This window comes from Mirounga angustirostris, unplaced genomic scaffold, assembly GCF_029215605.1.
Source record: "Mirounga angustirostris isolate CCGP_5_RB_7025 unplaced genomic scaffold, mMirAng1.0.hap1 SCAF_14, whole genome shotgun sequence".
Taxonomy (NCBI): domain Eukaryota; kingdom Metazoa; phylum Chordata; class Mammalia; order Carnivora; family Phocidae; genus Mirounga; species Mirounga angustirostris.
Window position 1 is genome coordinate 8,928,995 of NW_026991722.1, and position 6,000 is coordinate 8,934,994.

At 42.2% G+C, this 6,000-nt stretch overlaps 1 long non-coding RNA gene across 1 annotated transcript in view; it reads left to right on the plus strand.

Annotated features, from left to right (window-relative positions):
* Positions 1 to 4,540, plus strand: part of LOC135362595 (uncharacterized) — a 28,707-nt gene extending 24,167 nt beyond the window's left edge. Inside the window, exons 2-3 of the long non-coding RNA XR_010407477.1 lie at positions 772 to 950; positions 4,404 to 4,540. This is a non-coding gene — a long non-coding RNA (uncharacterized LOC135362595). The remainder of the gene's footprint in view (positions 1 to 771; positions 951 to 4,403) is intronic.
* The last annotated feature ends 1,460 nt before the right edge of the window (positions 4,541 to 6,000 follow it).

The window sequence follows — 6,000 nt, forward strand, 5'->3', positions numbered from 1 at the left end:
GAGAGAGAGAGAGAGAGAGGCAGAGAGGGAGTGGGAGAAGCAGGCTCCCCACCTAGCAGGGAGCCCGATGCGGGACCCGATCCCAGGACCCCGGGATCATGACCTGAGCCCAAGGCAGACGCCTAACCATCTGAGCCACCCAGGCGCCCTAAACGTAACTTTTATATGCACTAGGAAACCAAAAAAAATTCATTTGACTAGTTTTACTGCGGTATTTGCTTTTTTGGGGTGGTCTGGAACTGAAAGCGTAGTATCTCCGAGGTATGCATGCCTATACTTAAAAAAAAAAAAAAAAAAAATCCTTTCAAATATCTTGTCGGGTTTTAGCCACAGGAAACAGTAAATATTCCTGGCAATTCCTGGCAGTAGTGAATGACCCCATGGACACGAGAGGGATCCCCCCAAGATAGTGCACCCTCTCAAAATCCAGAGCCACTCCTGAAGGTAAGGAAAAGAAAGACTCAGATAATTGTCCCCTTGAGAGCTGATGCTCTCAGTACGACCTTAGCTGCAAAGGGGTTGAAGCGCACAATTCTGCCCAGACACATTTTGAGGGCCCCCAAACCGACAAATGCCAAGCCAGGTTCTCAGAGCACAAAACAAGACAGACAGAAGGCAACAGCTGTTTCTAGGAAAGAACTGATAACCCATGGGTACCTGGAGGCAAATTCAGAAGTCACCATTCAAAGATCTAATTCTTACATTTTTTTTTCCCCCTGACAATCTGAGTTTGGAAAGGAAGCGTGAAATTTTACCTTTTCTTTCCCCCAGGCACCACAGCTAGAGAGACCCAGGAGACTTCTGCAAAACTTCCTACCTTTTGCCGGCTTCTGCCTGTTCTCCCAGGATCCGTCTGCAGTCTCCGGAGCAAGTCGGGTGTCCCAGCAGGTCCCATCCCGGTCACCAGAAACTGTAGAGGAGGACGAATAATTTTCCCTCCATCCTTCCAGGTGAGGGCTGCGTTAGGGCCCCTTCTCTAGGGCACCTCCTAAGGGGATGCGCTTATCTAAGATGCTTAAAACTTCTCCGCTGTGCCCACTGAACTCAAGATTATCTTTGGATGATGGGTTAACCTACCTGTTCAGCCTTAAAACAAACTTTTATTTCCCTAAGGCCTCCCACTGGAACCAGCCCGGTTCTGACCCTGGACCCGGCCCGGTTTCAAAGTCGGACCGTCAGACCCTGGACCGAGTCAGATCCCAGACCCGGACCGATTTCTAAGTCGGACCCAATCCGCCACTGGACCCGGTCCGGTTTTGAAGTCGGGGCTGGCGGGTCCTGGCGGTTTCGGAGCCTGTTGGGAGAAGGGAAGGCTGGAAGAGTGCAGGCTCCTGATGGGGAAGCTGAGGAGCCAGGATCCCGGGGGGGGGGGGGCTGCACCCCACCCCCAGCAGCGGGAAGCAGCGGGGAAGCCGCAGGAGCTCCAGGGCTCGGCAGGTACCTGTGGGCTGGGGGCTCGCTCCTTTCTCCTGGGGGGCTCCGGGGGCTCCCTGTGATTCCCTCTTCTGACAGAAGACCTGTTAAAGAGAAACGGAGTCAGGTTAGAAATTTTAAGAGTTTATCTGAGCAAAAATGGATTAGAATCGGGCAGCACCAGTCTGGAAGTGGGTGGGAGCTCTGCACCGACAGGAGCTCGGGGCCAGAGGCCCTTGCAGAGAAAAGGCAGGAACCGAGTAGGGAAATCGGTGCCTGCTATCGCTCGAAGCCTGTTGGCCCTTCGTGTGGGTTGCCCTTGGCGCTCTGAGTTCATACCCGAGGCATGTATAGGCTTAGCTTTTGCTTCGCGGTGTAGGCCCTGATGGCCTCGGAGCCACCTCCGTTTAATGGTCTCCTGCGTAATTAACAGATCCGGACTTGATGTCTCCAAAAGCCGATGCAGTTTTGTTGCAGTTTTGGTGTTGTCTTTAAGAAAATGATATGCATTTTTTTTTTAAGATTTTATTTATTTATTTGATGGAAAGAGACACAGCGAGAGAGGGAACACAAGCAGGGGGAGTGGGAGAGGGAGAAGCAGGCTCCCCGCAGAGCAGGGAGCCCGATGCGGGGCTTGATCCCAGGACCCTGGGACCATGACCTGAGCCGAAGGCAGACGCTTAACGACTGAGCCACCCAGGCGCCCATGATAAATATTTTTTTTTTAAGATTTTATTTATTTATTTGACAGAGAGAGAGACAGCGAGAGAGGGAACACAAGCAGGGGGAGTGGGAGAGGGAGAAGCAGGCTCCCCGCGGAGCAGGGAGCCCGATGCGGGGCTCGATCCCAGGACCCTGGGACCATGACCTGAGCCGAAGGCAGATGCTTATTGACTGAGCCACCCAGGCACCCTTCAAATAAAATCTTATTTAAAAAGTTTTGCTTTAAATTTTCTTCCAATGTTTTTTCTTATCATTTAACATATGTTTTAGAATCAGGTTTTTTAAAGATTTTATTTATTTATTTGACAGAGAGAGACACACAGTGAGAGAGGGAACACAAGCAGGGGGAATGGGGGAGGGAGAAGCAGGCTTCCCGCGGAGCAGGGAGCCCGATGCGGGGCTCGATCCCAGGACCCCGAGATCATGACCTGAGCCGAAGGCAGATGCTTAACGACTGAGCCACCCAGGTGCCGGAAAATGATACGCATTTTGCACACAAAAAAGTGCATGTCTGAGGTGGGGTTCTGAAGCTTAAGTTCTAGGAACTTCATGATTGATGGATTTCTGAAGCAAAGGAGGGCTTACCCTGTGTGAAAACAATCTTGGGTGATGGGCCCAGATTACTGAAGTTGGTATTTCATGGCTGAGAGCTAAGCCGCAGACCATCATTTCAGTGTCTCCTTTCACTGTCCTTTTCGGGTGCTGGGAACTTCAAGAAAGGATGCCTATGAAGTGAGAATGACCGATGATTGAGTGTTGGCTCGGGCAGTGAACTGTATTCTCACCTACCCACCCCCATCCCTCTTTGTCGTCTCAAACTCCTTCCTAAATTTTAGAATCCTAGAACTCGATGGGACCTAATTGTAGTGATTGCCTAGTGTATAAATTCCACAGAAATCTGTTCTTTTAACCAATTTACATATGCAGGCACTTTTAATTTAAAAGTCTTTATTCTTTTGTTTTGCATAAAAAAGAAAAAAAACGAGTGTGATTCTATTGATACTAGAATTAAGAAGTGCTAACATATTATGTCTCACTGGGAGTTATCTTGTTACTGATGTCTGGACGTCCTGCTGATAGGCTGCTTGCTTTGATGATCACATATCACTTTATTTTGATCTTTTCAATCTCCTATTTGGGGCAGGTTTGGTATTCAAAATATAATTAAGTAGATGCTTTTAATATACAAATGCCCATGTGATTACTACATCAAGGGATTATATTTATTCTGGAAAGAAGTGTAAAATTTACACGGTTGGAGATAATGGCATTGTTTCAAAATCTCTCTCTGAGTAAATGAATTTTTTAATATAATGACACCAATCGATAAGGATTCTTCTCTCTTCACATCATTCCGGCTCACAATCCCTTGTTGAAAGTCTTGTGTTGTAAGTAATAAAAATGCAAGGGGCATTTACTACGCGGTTGTGTATCTGAACATATAGGTATTATAGTACTGATCCACAGAAGAAAATATTATTCTATGATATTTTGTGTACCAAAATTATAAACAGAGCTTAGATTTGATAAAAGATGAAAGAAAAAACATTTAAAATGAAACCGATTTTTTAGGGCCTGGATCGATCTTGAAATAATGATTCATTTTTTTCTTTAGTTATTTTTGTTTCTGTTTTCCACTAGTAAAATGGAATCTTCATATTGTCATTTCAAATTACAATATAATACGATCCCTTTTTCCTATTTCATTATTCCTGTTTCCCAGTCCCACCATAAACAATTATTATACATTGTTTGGCCTGTATCCTTATATTTGCATGTGTCCTTGAAAAATGTGGCAGCATTCCGTGTGTATGTTTTTAGAATTTGTTTTATTTGTAAAATTTACAAAGCTACAGAAATGTTGAGAGATAAGTAAAATGAAGAACTTAGATTTACAGTTTTTACCCTGTTGTCTTTTTTCTATGATTCCTTCAATTTCTCTCTTATTACCTTGGGAGTTGCAAGACAATTATTTTCTAACTCTATTCCTAGCATTCATCTGTAAAGAATAGCTTTCCCTTTCTCTATCCCTTCCTCTTTTGATCCATTGTTGTTGTTGTTGTTTTAATTCAATCTATCAAAATTCCTTGCAATTACTTTTCTTCTTCATGTCCAAATTGAGCTAACTTTGGAATGTGGAATCCCTTCAGGTGGCTCCTATGTGTTTTTGACATGACCCCATTATCTCTTTAAGCATTTTCTGGCTTTCTGATTCAATAAGTTGCATACTTATTCACCTATTTCATTTTGTACTTTCTCTGTCCCAGACCTGGAATTAATCCTAAGAGCCCTGGTTTCTTCTGGCGAGGGGCGGACGTAGTCTTCAAGATATGAGCTTATTCGTGGCTACTGGAACCTACTTTGCTCCTGGGGTATTTCTGTGAATAGAACTAAAATATACACATATTTTAGAAAATATGAATTCATACTAATAGCTGTAATTAAAATTCAATACTAAGTTTTTTCTCACCATCTTCCCTCCTACATTTATATGCCCCTTCTTCCCCAATTAAAATTCTCACAACCAAACATTTGATCAAAAGCAAATATAATTTCAAAATTACAACCATAATATTACCAACAAGCCTCCTGATTTCAGTATTTCTTTGCAATTTGAGTTGTCCCATCTAAGTACAAGCAATATATACCTAATTGTTCATATTCTTTGAGTCTTTCAGGTGTGTATTAAAATTTTCCTCATGTAGATGTTGATGTGTATGTATTTGTAATTAAAATATATTACTGTGATATAGATCTCATTTTGTTTCTTTTTTCAATTCAAGATTATATTAAAATATGGGGTTTTTTAGAATTTTAAAAAAATTATTGATTTATTTATTAGAGAGAGAGAGAGAATGAGTGAGAAAGCATGAGCAGGGATAGGGAGAAGCAGAGTCCCCACTGAGCAGGGAGCCAGATATGGGGCTAGATCCGAGGGCCCCAGGATCATGACCTGAGCCGAAGGCTGATGCTTCACTGACTGAGCCACCCAGGTGCCCCTATATTAAGATCATTTAAGATCTGGTCATGTTGCTGGGTTCATCCAGTCCATTGCTTCTCCTTCATGGTATTCCAGACTATGCATCCACTTCCTTTTACTGAGCCTTTCTCCCAGAGTTGGGCAAGTAGATTGCCTTAAACCTTCTGATATTGCATACAAAGCTGCCATTAACAGGCCCATAGTGTCCTTATGAACCTCTCTGGAAACTTCTCTGGAATATATATTCAGGAACAAGTTTGATAAATTATTGAATACAAATGAACTTACTTTGACTATCAGATTATTCTCTAGAATTGATGTTACTACTACATGCCCACCATAAGTGCTTGAGAATATCTTTATCCCAATTACCATTAATTGATATTATCCAGCTTTCTGATTTCTTTAGTTTCCCAACATGAGGAATATATGTATCAGTGTCTCATTGTTTTAGTGGCTTATTTCTAGATATTAAAGTTTGACTATGTTTTCATATGTTTGTTAGCAATTTGCATGTTCCCTTCTGTGAACTGCATGTTCTTACTCATTACTCATATTTCTTTTTTTCTATAAAATATTATATTTATAAATCTGGAATCAGCAAATACCCCTTGAACATCTGAAAGGATAAAAATGTAATTCTTCTTTTAATTTTGTATTTTAATTTTAATTTTTATTTGTTTTGGCTTTTTAAGCTTTTATTTTAATTCCAGTTAGTAAATACAGCGTTATATTAGTTTCAGGTGTACATTATAGTGATTCAGCAATTCCATACATCACCTGGTGCTCATCACAATATGTGCCCTCCTTAATCCCCATCACCTATTTAACCTATTCCCCCCACCAACCTCCCCTCTGGTAACCCATCAGTTTGTTCTTTATAA